Source organism: Lissotriton helveticus, chromosome 2_1, assembly GCF_964261635.1.
Source record: "Lissotriton helveticus chromosome 2_1, aLisHel1.1, whole genome shotgun sequence".
Taxonomy (NCBI): domain Eukaryota; kingdom Metazoa; phylum Chordata; class Amphibia; order Caudata; family Salamandridae; genus Lissotriton; species Lissotriton helveticus.
In genome coordinates this window covers 374,033,458-374,048,422 of record NC_136059.1, presented here as the reverse complement: position 1 = coordinate 374,048,422, position 14,965 = coordinate 374,033,458, and the positions used below count along the sequence as shown (strand labels likewise).

Sequence of the window (14,965 nt, the reverse complement as noted above, 5' to 3'; positions counted from 1 at the left end):
TTTTGTTTAGTTTTCGTTGCCTGGTGTTGGAAGCCGGAGAATCAGTCCTGCACTACTGTCACCAAGTGCGAGACCTGGGGCTCCCCAGTCAACATTAGGCCAAGTAAGGACACCGTTTGAGATAGCCCTGCTCACCCCCCTAGTAGTTTGGCACGAGCAGCCAGGCCTATCTCCAAGGCACGAGTGTTTAGTATGTGCAACTACGCCCACAGCAACCCCCTGGTGATACCACAAATAGACTCCACACGAGTTTGATAAAAAGGGAGTATAAACTTTATACAAAAAGATATACGATCAGACCACACGATACATAAGCCAACATAGAATAAATGGTAATATTCGTTCCAGCTGGTTGGTAGGTTCAAATCCCAAAGACCGCTTTCAAAATGCTATGCTGGTCGCAATGCTAGAATCACACACATCGCTGATGGGACTTCTCGTTGACTCTGAGTTCACGCTCACCAGGCACTCCTGCTTGCTGTCTCAGTTGGCACCAAGACACGCCCACCGCGCTGCAGAGACTCACTTTCTTCTGGTGTACACGATGATCAGCCAATCACCTTCACAGTCCCAGGTTGCACCAAAGCACGCATACTGCGTCACTGAGACTTACTCCAACTCCGGTGCCATGATATCCAGGCACTCTTAACCAACGCCTTCGGCCACACCTCGATACACTCACAGTTTCCAAGCCTCACTTCTCCTCCGGTGCACTCGTATGCCACCAGCAACTTTGAGCTAGCGACCAAAAACGTCTCCAACTGGATCTCTAACTGCACCAACACTATCGCCCCTTGAAAATGGCCAGCACCAGCAGACCCAGCAAAGATGCCAGCTGGTTCCACCCCAAACTCAGAGCCTTCAAAAGCAAGTTTTTGCGACTGGATGAGATGGAGATGATGGCGCTCCAGCAGGAACCCCACAGACCTCACCACTTTAAAATCTGCCCTCAGCAAATACCACTGTTGCAAGCTCCAATCAAACAAAACAACTCTTCAGCATCGTCTGAGAATTCTCCTGCCTGTCTGCCAACCAGACCACGATCCATCCCTCCCAAGCCCTCTGCGATCCCTGGCAGACCACTTCCTCAACAGGATAGCAGACATCGACAGCAACTTCGGCCCGCAGCCAACTGACCTCAGCCACCTCCTAACACACACTAACAACTCCCACAGCCACCTCACCAATTGGACACTGCTCACCACACCAATCACCACAGTGATCATGACCTCTATTCACTCCAGAGCTCCAACAGATCACTGCCCCCACCACGCCTTCAACCTGGGATGGAAGGAAATCAGCAGCGCACTCACATACATCCTCAATGTATCCATCATCACTGCCACATTCCCCGATGCTTGAAAACATGCAGAGGTTACACCCCTCCTGAAAAAACCCTCCACCGACCTCAGCATGCTCAGCCCCATCGCGCTGCACCCCTCTCCGGCCAAGGACCTGGCTGGAAAAGTAATTAATCACCGCTCAATGATCACCTTAAAGGCAACAATCTACTCAACGCCTCTCAATCCGGCCTCTGCTCCAACCTAAGCCCCAACACCAGCCTAATAGCTGCAACCAACTACATCAGATCCATCCCTGACCATGACGAGACAACAGCCCTGATCCTCCTCAAGCTCTCAGATGCCTTCGACCTTATCCCATCTCACACTCATCACCAGACTCCACCACATTTGCATATAAGGAAATTCCCTCAAGTGGAATACCTCCTTCCTCACAGGACACACACAGAGAATCTGCCTACAGCCCTTAACCTCTTAGCCCGATAACGGCGTCTTCCAAGGATCCTCCCTCAGGCTCACTCTCTTCAACCCCTAAATGACACCATTGGCTGACCTCATCCGACCCACGGACTAAACATCATCTCATACACTGAAGACACTCAACTAATCCTCTCTCTCATGAAAGACACCACCACCACCAGATCCAACTTCCAGAACACCATGACCTACGTCGCCAACTGGATGAGATCCAACTGCCTGAAGCTGGATACAGACAAGACGAAAATGCTCATCTTTGGAAGAAACACCTCCCCATGGGACCACAGATGGTGGCTCGCTGCACTTGGGCCCTCACCAACTCCCACCAACCACGTCCACAACGTCGGCATCATCCTAGACAGCAATCTCTCCATGAAGAGCCAGGTCAATGCAGTTGCCTCTTCCTGCCTCCACACCCTCCGCATGCTTTATTCGATTTTCAGGTGGATCCCTTTCAGCACCAGGAAAACGGTGACCCAAGCCCTCGTCACCAGCCGGCTGGACTACAGAAATGCACTCTACACCGTAGAATTCTCTTGCCTGTCTGCCAACGAGACCAAAAATAAAAACAATCACATGAGGCATTTTCCTTGTTTCCATGTCAAAACAGGTAAATTCCGTCTCCTCCTGCTACAACACCCTCCGCATGCTCGGCAGGATCTACAAGTGGATACCGAACGAAACAAGAAGAACGGTGACACAGGCCCTCGTCAGCAGCAGACTGGACTACGGCAACGTACTGTACGCAGGAATCCCAACCAAACACCTACCTGCGACTACAACGCATCCAAAATGCCTCCGCCCGACTGATCGTCAAGGTCCCCCGCCGCAGCCACATCACCCGCAACCTGAGAGACCTAGACTGGCTCCCTGTCGACAAGAGGATCACCTTCAAGCTCCTCACCCACGCACACTAAGCACTCCACAGCGCCGGACCAGCCTACCTGAACAGCAGACTCAGCTTCTACACCCCCACCCACCAGCTCCGCTCTGCTCCGCCAGCCTCGCCCTTGCCGCTATCCCCCGCATCCAGCGAATGACCTCCTATGGCACATCCTTCTCCTACCTCGCCGCCAAAACCTGGAACACCCTACCTACCCACATACGGCAGACACAAGACCTACTCAGCTTCAGAAGACTCCTCAAGACCTGGCTCTTCGAGCAGTAGCAGCAACCCTCTCCCCTCAGCGCCTTGAAACCCTCACGGGTATGTAGCGCGCTCTACAAGTACTATGATTGATTGATTGATTGATTATGTGTGCTGCAGAATGCACACATGGAAAGAGGAAAAAACAAGGAGAAATGTAAACATTTCTCCTCGATACGCCTGCTCTACGGAGGGGCAGGAATTTGGTGCTGCCCCAAGTTGACCTAATATTATAGATCTCGTGCAGTGTCAAAGTCTTTGGGTGTTGCGGGGGAACACCCATAGAACTCCTCTTTGAAGCAAAATAAGGCAAGTTAGCGACTTGCGCTGCTATGCCTTACTCCATATCTACGAGGCCATGAAACAACACACAGGGTGGCTTTCCATGGCCTCGTAGATATAGCTAAGCCCAGTGCACCACCAGGCCATCAGAAAAAGTGACTTTCCGGCGACACGCATGGCTTGTAAATAAGCTCCCAAGTTTGTAAGCGCACACAAAAAATTGATTCTGCCCTTAATTAGTTCTTATGAGATAAATGCAGCTAGGATAGCACTGGCCTTCTGATGTAGGACAGATGATAAAGTAATTTTTGACTCTGTAGCTTCCTATGTATGTGTAGCATTTACACTAGTCAGAGATATACTGACACCCTATGATAATTAGCTGAGTAGTGAAACAGTAAACTGACTGATTGCGGGCATATTTTTCTGGATAATAGATAGTATATTTTTAATGAAAATTGTTTTAGACAGGATGTATATTTTGTGATTTTCAAATTGCATAAGTACTTGCACTTTATTGAGCCATTCTGTACATTGCACATGCTTCGGTCAGTGTCTCCCATATCATGAGCTTGCTGTTTAAGGCTATGTTTGTCGGCACAGAGGACGTAAATATTAGTTTTTTTATTCTATCTTGTTCTATTGTGAATGCAATGTGGGGGGATTCACAAGCTGAGTTATAATGTTTTAAGGGAGATTTTCATGGATATACGTGAACCTACAAAGTCTGTAAATCTTCACAAATCTTAGCACTTTAATTTGCTGTTTAGATCTTTTTTAGGGTATGGAATTGTTTTCAATGTGTAATTTTAATTGTATATTGCAAATTGGATGGTGGATTGCTGAAAACAATAAATAATAATTCTGAATCTGTACTAGTGCACGTTTCAGGGTTAGAGTTGAGGCTAATGTTAAGGATGAAGTTAGGATTAGGGTCAGAATTAGGGTTGTGTATTAGGTTCAGGATTATGTTTAGAACTAGAGTTGTCATTAAGATTTGAAGAAGGGTAAGTCCTAGTAGGCATTTTTGCAGTTTTATCAAATCATTATTTGTGCACCCTGAAGGATTCATTATTTTATTCTTTGGTGTTACTCAATGTGTCACAGTATACGTGTGTATTAGACCAATTAGTTTTCTACTCACCAATCAGCTGTAATATTTTCTTTTTGCTCTTTGTTTTGTCAGGTGGTTGCTGAACAACATGCTATCTGCTGTACATCCAAGAAATACTGCCTAATGCTGTTACTTTTGGTATATTGTTATTTGTGTTGTTGATATCACTTTACTTATTATAGAAAGAATAAGATCCATTGATGACCACTGGACGCCAAAATGGACTTCCCGAGAAACTAAACACAGAGATTTTGATGTAGTCCATGACATTAAAACACATTTTGGTTGAAATAGTTTTTTGCCTTTGTGTCTACCATTGTCAGCCACTATAAAATCTAGTTTTTGTGTTGGCTTGGTATCCAATATTACAAACACAGACTTTTGTTAATTATATTGTGAGGTGTCTAAACGTCAACATGTGTTTTGTTACAGCCTTATCAAATGGAAATAAAAATGCAGAAAATATGATCTCTTCCTATGCGTTTTCTAATTATTATTTTGTTAAATAGCGGTTTGTTACTTACGTATGTATTAGATGGATTAAGGCATACACAAATGCTCTCTTTCCATACCTTTCTACTTTTATCAAAGCCATCAGGCGAGCTATCTGATATTAAACCCATATTATGTCTGGGTGGCAGCAACTTCTTTCTCCCAGTCTTAATCAACTTTGCCCACCTGGCAGGCTTCCACCTATAATTGGCTGTATTTCCCTTCAATCACATGGGCAGCCAAGCCATGATAGAAGAGTTGTGGTGGTTTTGGACATTTTCATACCATGTAACAGATCCCCTTGTGGTACCTGATGGTTCTGTAAGGCCTTCGGGTGGTACCTGGAAATGCAAATAATCTCTATACCCTGAAATATCTGTAGAAATTCCCATTGCACTGTCATGTAGGAAAATCCTGGTGTTACCCAAGGGCCCAGGGGACCATGTTGATCCCTAGTACTGTCAACCATGCATAAAGAAAAAATCCCACAGATAACCTCATCTTTACCACACATGCGCAAAAACGGACATTCTCAACATTCTCATGCCTTTTCGTCAGATATCCTGGAAGAAACACAGCCAGCGCCTTTAGAAGGCACTCCGAATTATGAAATGTACATTAAATATGGTATTTCTTCCATACTGTTTAGTGCATTATGGAATAAATATACAAAGGAAGATGCTAGTTTACAGTGGCCACTTCTTGGTACCTTTGATTTAAATAAATTGCAATACATAGAAGAACAACTTTTTAAAAAGAAACGTGGGCAGAGTATGTTTGATGCTTTAGGATTATGGAAGAAAATATATTAAACAGAAACAAATTAAAGAAGAAAGGGATAGGAAGAAAGCTGAACAGCAGACTATTAAAGAGCTACAATTAAAAATGCATGAAGAAAGTGTAGAAAGTGATGAGAGACGATTTAAACTTCAATTGCAGAAAGTAAATGTGGTTAAGGAAGAAACAGTACTTAAGGGTTTAGAGGAGGAGGATTCAGAACAAGAAAAAATGCTTTGCAGACCAGCCCCGAATCCTGTCGGGAATAAATCAGTCCTGACTGTGCCTCCTCAGTTACCTCCAGTAGTTCTAATGTATGCCCCATTGCATGCTGCCTCTGCTGCAACTCCTGTCCTTGATAGAAAGACTGTAGTTCATACACCCCCAACTCCTAAACTACATAATAGAACTACCCTTACGGAAGATGACAAAGTGGTATTATTGGTTAGGGCCTGTGAATGGTCTGGGATGACGTTATACGATTGGACGAGGTTTTCACGACTTTAACACTATACCCACAAATGACTCAGCAGTATGTTGTAGGAGAAATGGCTAATGCAGTAATAGAGGACTGGATGACTAATATGAATGAGGAAGCTCCTCGTGAATTAATTAAGATATGTAAAAGTACAAATGAAGGAGCGATGACCGCTGCTCCCTTAAAAATAGCAGTTGAAAATATGTTTACTCAGGAAAGAAAACTTAAGAGGCTGATATCGGCCTCGACTAAAGCTTTCCCTATGCGAGAAGCGACGTGTTTCAAGCAGCTGTAGATGACGGTCAGGGTGTTAACACGACTGGGTTCCGGTTCCAATGGATTTATTCCCCTTGGTAGCGATCGGACGTATTGGCCCTTAAACATTCTTAGCCTGACCCTACAAAAAAAACAGAGTGCATTTTATGATGGCAACAGGATGTGGGAGCACACCGCTGACCTCTCAGGCAAGGTTCGCCCCTGGCATTCTGGTAAATGCAGTGTCTTGTAGCTCGCTCCGATATTTTCGAGTATTTTGCCAAGGTTGGCGCAGATAGTGCTGATCTCTAGACACGTGTTTCTGGTTTATTAACCGTCATCAGTAGAGAATACAGTCTTTATTTTGGGGTTTGCTGAGTAGGCTGCCAAACATTATATCAGGTCCGGTACCTCTTACTGGCGTGCAGGTGCTTCATCCACGAGCTCGTCAGCTCAATGACTCACAGGAGAACTTTAAATAGACAACAGGATGTGGGAGCACACCGCTGACCTCTCAGGCAAGGTTCACCCCTGGCATTCTGGTAAATGCAGTCTCTTGTAGCTCTAGGTTGTTAGGTTGTTATGACTTTAGTTGACATTGATATGTTTTTTGGATTGATATTGCCCCCTGACCTTTGGTGTATGGTCCGCAAACAGGACCATGAGGCCTTTGGTTGTTCTTTGCCACAATTACAGGCGGCGTATATTTATAGGAAAGCGGGGGGAGAAACCACCACAGCTTATATTAGATTTACCGAGTCACATCATTACTTATTTGAAAGAGATAGTGTCACCAAAGAAAATATCGTGGACGAAACTGGTAGCTTGCAAACAAAGAAAAGATAAGTCGGTCCCTGTTTTTTTCACAAGGTTTGAAACGACATTTCATGATTACAGTGGTCAAGACACAACTTCTTATACAGATCAACATTTATTTGTAGACAAATTCATAGCTAACTTGTTACCTGAGATTTCTAAAAAATTACGAGTTGCTGAAAGTACATGGGCTTCCTCTACCCTTCCAAAGATTTTGGACATGGCCCAGTATTATGAGAATCAACTAAATGATGGAAAGGAAAAGAAAGAGGTTAAAAATAAGGAATTGAAAACTAAAATGTTGTTGCAACAGGTTTATGGGCCACAGAGAGGTAGAGGTCGTGGAGTATTTAGAACTGACCTCCCAAGGAGGAGTAATCAAGACTCTAGGATGTTTGGTCTGTTGAGACGGAATCAATGTGCATATTGTAAACAAGATGACATTGGCGATCCAAATGCCCATTGCTTCACGAACAAGGTAGAGGTACGGGACGAGGAGTGACAAGAGGCCCTCAACAGCGTCCTGGTCCTAGTAATAGACAGAATTATTTTGACAATCCTGTCCCGACGAAAGCCTATTATGCAGATGATTTCAGTGCATCCGATGCCACGGGTGCGCAGTTTAACTAGGACAGCGTAGGACGAGGGGAGGGATAGACTTCCATACTGATAGATCAGACATGCCCATATGGTACTGCTGAAATATTGCGGACCGCGCAGAAGTTTCTGGTGGATGCTGGGGCTACATGAAGTGCGCTTTCTAAAAAAGTGATCCCTGGAACTCCCTCGTCTGGCCATAATAACCTGTCCATAGGCTTTGCTGGAAAGCCTATTCTTAGTCCCGTGTCTAAACCCCTGGCTCTAACTATTGGACTGTTTACTGTCAATTCACCGTTCCTTCTTGCACCAAATTGTCCTTATAATCTGCTGGGTCTCGACTTACTCAAACATTTCCATGCACAGATCTATTGTTCACTGGATGTTGTATATGTTACGTTTGGTAAGCCGATACGTAATAGGCAGTATGTTTTTGATGAAGTCTCACATGCATTATTGTTGTAATTTGTCACTCCTTTTTCTCTTTCCCTTGGTACGTCCCACCACCCCTCCCTCTCCCTCCCAGTTGGTACGTCCTGCCAGGGCTTGCCTTGGAATGTTGGCACCCCTCTGGCAGTTGCGAGAGTGGGTGACAGAATAAAGACTCTTCAACTTACGTGTGCCTCAGGGTGTTCATTCTTTTAACACTGGCAACGAAGACGGCGCAGGGGTTCACGCTGTCACCTCCCCTTTCAGTGCTCTCTCCAGACCTTGAACTCGTGCTGTGGTGAGAATTGTGCTTCTTTGATGAGATTTTAAAGTTGCTGTGGAGACCCTTTCTACTTTTCAACTGCTGCCTTGGGGGTTCATTGAAATTGGAGGCAGCCAGATCGCGATGCTTTTATGAAGTGGGAAGCGAGTTAAGTGTCTGAGAGGAGCTCTTGGCTCATCGTCCTGAGTAACCTTTGCCGACCCTGTCAGCCTGGTGAACTTGTCTGCTGTTGCACCTTTGCTCAGGGTCGAGTGCTGTTCGTTAATTATTCCTGTCACCAGCCGTCCTGGGTACGTGTGAGGATGTGCTGATACAACTGGCAAGTTCTTTCAGAGGGGCCCTGCTGTCACCCCTTTTCTGTGCTCTCTCCGTTTATTCAAGTTTGTGGTTCAAGTAATGTGCTCTGTGGAGAAGATTCATCGAGGGAGTCAGAGTTTATGCAGACGCTAATTCCCTAGCGCTCTTCTGCAGTTTCACGTCATAAGATTGTGCTGTTATTTGGTGAAGATTCCTGTTGGGATCCCCGTGCGACGTCTTCTGCTGCAAGGGGTCCACAGAAGCGTGAGTACGACTGCATGCTCGGAGTTTGGTCAGCCGGGTGCATCCTCTGCTAGGAACTGAAGCTGTTTGATGACTGTAGAGTTCTTGTTCTCGAAGTTTGTGTGAAGTACCTTCACTTCTGCGTGGTTGCCCTGGAGGGTTCGTTGTGGGTTTTCCCCCAACGGTGCCGTGGTAATTACGTTCTACGTGATCGCTTCTCCTCATCGGTGTGAAGTGTTGTCATTCTTGCCTAAGTTGCCTCAGAGGTTCTATTGCCGGGAGTGCCCCCAGGGTGTCAGTTCCTGTAGAGATCCTTTTCCTGTCTATCATCAATTGCACTGGGGGTACACGGAGGCGTGGGCTCGGCGGCAGCTCTGAGTTTCCTGTCAGCTGCTTCATGGGCATAGAGTATAGCGATCAGCTGTGTACTTTCTGGCATTCGTCAGCCTCCTGTGTTCCCCTCTCAAGTGTCAGTCGAGGCTCCTTTTTCTCCTGGGGTTCCGGTGCTCCAGCCTCTGGCCCGGCAGTATATTTAGTCAGACGACGTGCCGTACGCCCCAGCAGCATTTACGGTAATCCCTGTGAGAGTTTCCGGAGCCAGTTCACAGTACAACCTTTCAACGCTCTGAAATTCAAGTGCATAATGGATATCCGGCTGTTTTGTGAGTCTTCAGTTTTCCCACATTGTACTTCTCCTCAAGTAAGACGTACTTGTTACCACTTGCTGCCGGTTTTCTGCATATGGACTTCTTTCCCCTCTGTTCTGTCACATTTCGCTGTTATCAAAACGTTGGCACGCACGCTTGTAGGATTTGCACAGAACCCACCTTCCTTGCGTTTCCCTGGTGTCGTCCACGGTGATACGCACACCTGATTTTCTCAAGCCTATTTAATACCTCAAGTTTCAAGTACTCCTCCTCCTGAACTGATATTTCTCACCTGTGTGTCGCTGCATCTTCACGGTGACACACACACCGTTGATTTCCATTTCCCATAGAATAGCAGTACTCACCTGTGTATTGGGGTGTTCCCTATGAGATACGCGCCCCACCCATCTTAAGGTCACTCCATCTGGTGTGTGCCTCTATAGGGCACATATTGATCCCAGCGGCCAAACATCTAACTTGATATTGGTACTCTCAGTACATCCTGTGTTTTTGTGATGCTATGCCTGTGATTTCTACATATGTGCTTTCTTCACATGTTATTCTGGTTACCAATGTTCACCCTTTCTGGGTGGAATTCCTAACTGTGCTAAATACATATGTGATGGTGATTACCTCGGTTGGGGGGGACCCTGTCAAATTATAGTACTGTTATTATTCTGTGAGAATTTCGTGCAGTGAGTAGTAGCAGTGTCCTTCCCCTTTTCAGCCAACATATAGGAGTAGTACTACTGTAGTTTCAATTTGTAAAACTCTTACGGGGAATTAGTACATAGTAGGCTAGCCTATTGGGTTTGGGTGTACCTAGATGTGGACTGTGGTTCTACGTAGGCAAAGGGTAGTTGTTTCCTTCTACTTGGTGTTTAGTCACATTTCTTCCATTGTAGTTTGTTTTTTTAGGTGAGGGAAATTGTGTTTTTGCGAGTATTACTAAGGAACTATCTCCACATTTTCATTTTAGTGTAGGAATCCCTCATTCTATATACTCTCCATGGCGGCCTCATCCATGAGCCAACCGCCCTCCTTTTTAAACGATATTGGGGATCCTGAAATCCATTGCAAAGATTGGATTAATTTGTTCGATTCCTACCTGATTCCCATTGGGGGCGTTCAGGGGAGGGAAATTTACGAAACCCTTCCTGACCCTGAATTAGAGGATGATGAGGTTGATTTAGATGTATTCAAAATCACCTTGTTGAAACTAGAAACTCACTTCGGGGACAAGGTGAACATTGTCCTAGAACGGCACAAGTTTTTTACTCGGGTTCAGGGCAAACAGGAGTCTGTCACTAATTATATCGGTGCACTCCGAGGCCTAACTCGTTTATGTGAGTTCGGTGAGTTGAATGACTTACTCATCAGGGATCAATTGGTAAGATGTACTCACAACCCCCGTATAAAAGAGAAACTTCTAGCTAAAAATCCTTCACTAAGAGAAGCCATCAGTATGGCCCAGTCTATTGAACACACTGCTAAGTGTATTTTGGGGATGAATCTACCTAAAGAACCAGTCTGTAGTATAAGCAATGCTAAAAGTACCTTTGATGTTAACAGTGACACTGAAGTTCTCAAGATCAGGCCGAAAGAAATTAAGAGTGAACATCCTGTTAGCGTTACTGACGGTTTAAAATGTTTTATTTGTGGAAGTAGTAACCACCTGGTGAACAGTGTTCATTGTACAGCCCTTAATTCTACCTGCATGAAGTGTAATAAAAAGGGCCATTTCGCAAGAGTGTGCAGAGAAGGGGAGATGAATCAAGTTAAAATGGTATGCCGTGAAGAAGATCTGTCTCCTAAATACATATTTTGAGGAGAAGTAGGGGGATATTCTTCCTCGAATTATGCCGCTCTACTTTGAGTATATGTATTGTCCTTTTTCTTCAAGCATTATACTTATCCTGCCTGACTGGAATTACACAACTTTTGTTGTGCCTTGGGAATATATATATAATTATCCTTTTAAGTGTATTTATACTGTTGTCACACTTTTATTGTGATGGTTACACCCGTTGAAAAGCTATGTTCATTTTATTTCCCACCCCTTTAAAAGAACCTCCACTGTCTGCCTCCCTCCCAAGCACATGCTATCCTTTTCATGTCCTGCTCGGCACTATTATCCTCGTTTGTATGGTTTCTGGTATGAGTTCTCCTACTTTCCATTCCTCTCTCCTACCTTTCCCCTTTCTTTCTTCCCTGTTTTCTCTCATTTGGCTGAGGGGAGATGTGTTGTAAATTGTCACTCCTTTTTCTCTTTCCCTTGGTACGTCCCACCACCCCCCCTCCCCCTCCCAGTTGGTACGTCCTGCCAGAGCTTGCCTTGGAATGTTGGCACCCCTCTGGCACTCGCGGAGAGTGGGTGACAGAATAAAGACTCTTCAACTTACGTGTGCCTCAGGGTGTTCATTCTTTTAACAATTATCCACTGTCACACCTTCGATGTGGGTGGAGGGCGATACTGACGTAGGTTTATTGTCTATTGAACCGGTGCATATTCAGGTTAAAAAGAATGCTGTCTTGTCCCGAATACCTCAGTATAAAATATCGCAGGAAGGTGAAAGCGCCTTAGTTCAGATCATAGAGGATCTTATTGTAAAAGGGGTAGTGGAAGAGACTGATAGCAATGTTTGTAACAGCCCCAACTTGCCTGTTTTGAAGCGTTCCATTTCTGAAGATAAAGACATTTTTATCGCTTTGTAATTGATTTGCGTGAAATCAATAAAATAGTAGGGCCACAGTTTCCTGTAGTTCCAAATATTACTACTTTTTTGGTAATTGACCTTAAGAATTCATTCTTTTGCATTCCCATTGCACCCTCTAGCAGGTATTTGTTTGATTTCTCTATTAAAGGGCGGTTATTACAAATCTGTCGTGCTCCTCAGGGGTATACAGAAAGTCCGAGCATTTATAGTCAGGCCCTTAAACATCAACTTGATACCTTGCAGTTACCGGGCACTTCATTGTTACAATACGTGGACGATCTGCTGATAGCAAACGACACCACTGAACTTTGTATTGAGGCTACCTTGCTTTTATTGACTCACCTTGCGAAATTGGGCCACAAAGTTCGAGAAATAAGTTGCAGTTTTGTCAGCTAGAGGTTACCTATTTAGGTCACCTCTTGTTTAAGGAGGGAAGGATGGTGACTAAAGACAGAATTCAGGCTATCATACATACACCTATTCCTCAAATGCAAAAGGACGTTAAGGCATTGATTGGCATGGCGTCCTATTGTCGTCATTGGATCCCAAATTTTTCACTCATTATTAAACCCCTTCTTGTCCTTAGGACCAAAGATACCCGTTTCCCTTGCCTTGGTCTTTTGAGTGTCAGGATGCATATCTGCAACTCCGAGCAGCGTTATGTTCTGCACCTGTATTAGGAACACCTGATTATACAAAACCCTTTTCTCTTCTTGTACATGAACGAAAATGTTGTGCATCGTCTGTCCTAACACAGCCACACGGGGACAAACAACGCCCATGTGCATACTTTTCAAATGTTCTGGATCCTGTGGCCAGGGCACTCCCTGGTGTCCTGAAAGCTGTGGCAGCAACTGCCATTTTTATCAGACATTCAGCATGGTTTTTGTTCCCCATTCAGTTGATGTATTATTGAATCAAACTAAGACACAACATTTGACGAGTGCTCGTCTTACCGGGTACGAACTCACTCTGTTAGCACCACACATTACTCTTAAACAATGTCTGACCCTAAATCCAGCCACTTTGTTGCCATTGCCTTCTGAACAGCCTAGTGATATACACGATTGTATTTTCATCACTGAAGAACAAACTAAGGGTTGAGTGGACCTTACCGATACTCCTCTGTCTGATGCCCAGGGTGAATTGTATGTAGATGGGTCTTGTTTTAAATTAACTGAAGGCATTACGAATCCTTTATAAGTCTGCACAAGCTGCCGAACTTATTGCACTCCTGAGAGCTTGTGAGCTTAGCCAAGGACTGTCTGTAAATATCTATACAGACAGTCAGTATGCCTTTGGAGTTGCACATAACTGTGGACGCTTGTGGCAAGAAAGGGGGTTTCTGACATCACACAGACCAAGGATCCAACATGGAGAATTAATTCTGAATTTATTGACTGCATTAACGTTACCAAAGCAGGTGGGTATTGTTAAGTGTAGTGCACACCAGAAAGTAGTAGATGATGAGGGAAGAGGCAATACTTTTGCGGACAGTACTGCAAAAGAAACAGCACATAGCCAGCAAGGGAAAATGTATGTAATGTATTCCTCTGCAGAAAAAATGTATAATGTAAATGTAGAGATTAGAGAGATTCAACAGCTGGCACATTGGAGGAAAAAGAACAATGGGAAAAGACAGGAATATTGGACAGTGAAAATTGTTGAAGAAAAGGGCCAGATGGGGACAGGTGGAAATTGCCAAGTTCTTATGTATTACCGTTAGTCACTATGGCACATGGCCTAGCACATGTTAGTGCAAAAAGTATAGCCACACAGAGTGAGTATGGGAGCATCCAGATATAAGGGAAGCAGCTGAAGGGGGTGCTAGAGGGCGCGAGGCAAGATTGCCGCCCTTTAGTGCTGCTCCGCTCGGCTGAGACCTAATCCGTTCAATATCTGCCCAAAATCATTGCATCGGAGTTCGCGGATACCTGCCCTGCAGAGCGAGCCCATCATGCAGCAGGTGAAGTAAGCTATATCGCCCTAAAGCTATCCCAGGAGTTGAAAATTGCCTCCCTAGTAGCGACTGCCAAGTGGCAACATGGCTGCTGTCACATCCTAACTGCTCTGGTCCCCACTGCCTCGCCTTCCTGTGTGAAACTCTGCGTACTCTTAGGCGGACCTGCTGGAGTGGAACCTGCCATGAGAGGTGAGGGGCGACAGATCCCCAGAGTCGCCCTGTGCGCAGGGGTGCCTTCATATCGCCCTGGTTTCATCAGCCGGGTCATGCGCCTACACTGCTGTGCGAACCAGCTCATAATCACGCACTGTGAAGGAGTGACATGCCCGGAAAACTACAACTCCCAGACTCCCCGGCAGTAGGGCAGGTGATAACTGAAATCCTGACACGCTTCCTGTTGCGTGTAATTCGTAGCATTCTTGTTCCTTGCCGGCTGGCAGAGGAGCACCCTTTCACGTTACTTTTGATTCCAGGCTTCAGAGATTGGAGAGGCCGTTGTTTTCATTTCCAGTCCCGAGGTAGGAGCGGGAACTTGTTTGTTAGATTTATCCTTCACGGAGCGCGTTGCCTTCAGCCGTGTTGCCGTACGGAAAAGAGCATTTCCCTTGTGTGTGACTTCTGAAGCGGAGCGCGGTAGTAATCAGCTACAC

General features: G+C 45.2%; 1 protein-coding gene across 1 annotated transcript in view; it reads left to right on the top strand.

The window, feature by feature from the left end:
• The window catches only part of C9 (complement C9), a 197,202-nt gene extending 192,413 nt beyond the window's left edge, over positions 1 to 4,789 (top strand). Inside the window, exon 12 of the mRNA XM_078674992.1 lies at positions 4,394 to 4,789. The gene's annotated coding sequence lies outside the window, so the exon portion shown is untranslated. The remainder of the gene's footprint in view (positions 1 to 4,393) is intronic.
• The last annotated feature ends 10,176 nt before the right edge of the window (positions 4,790 to 14,965 follow it).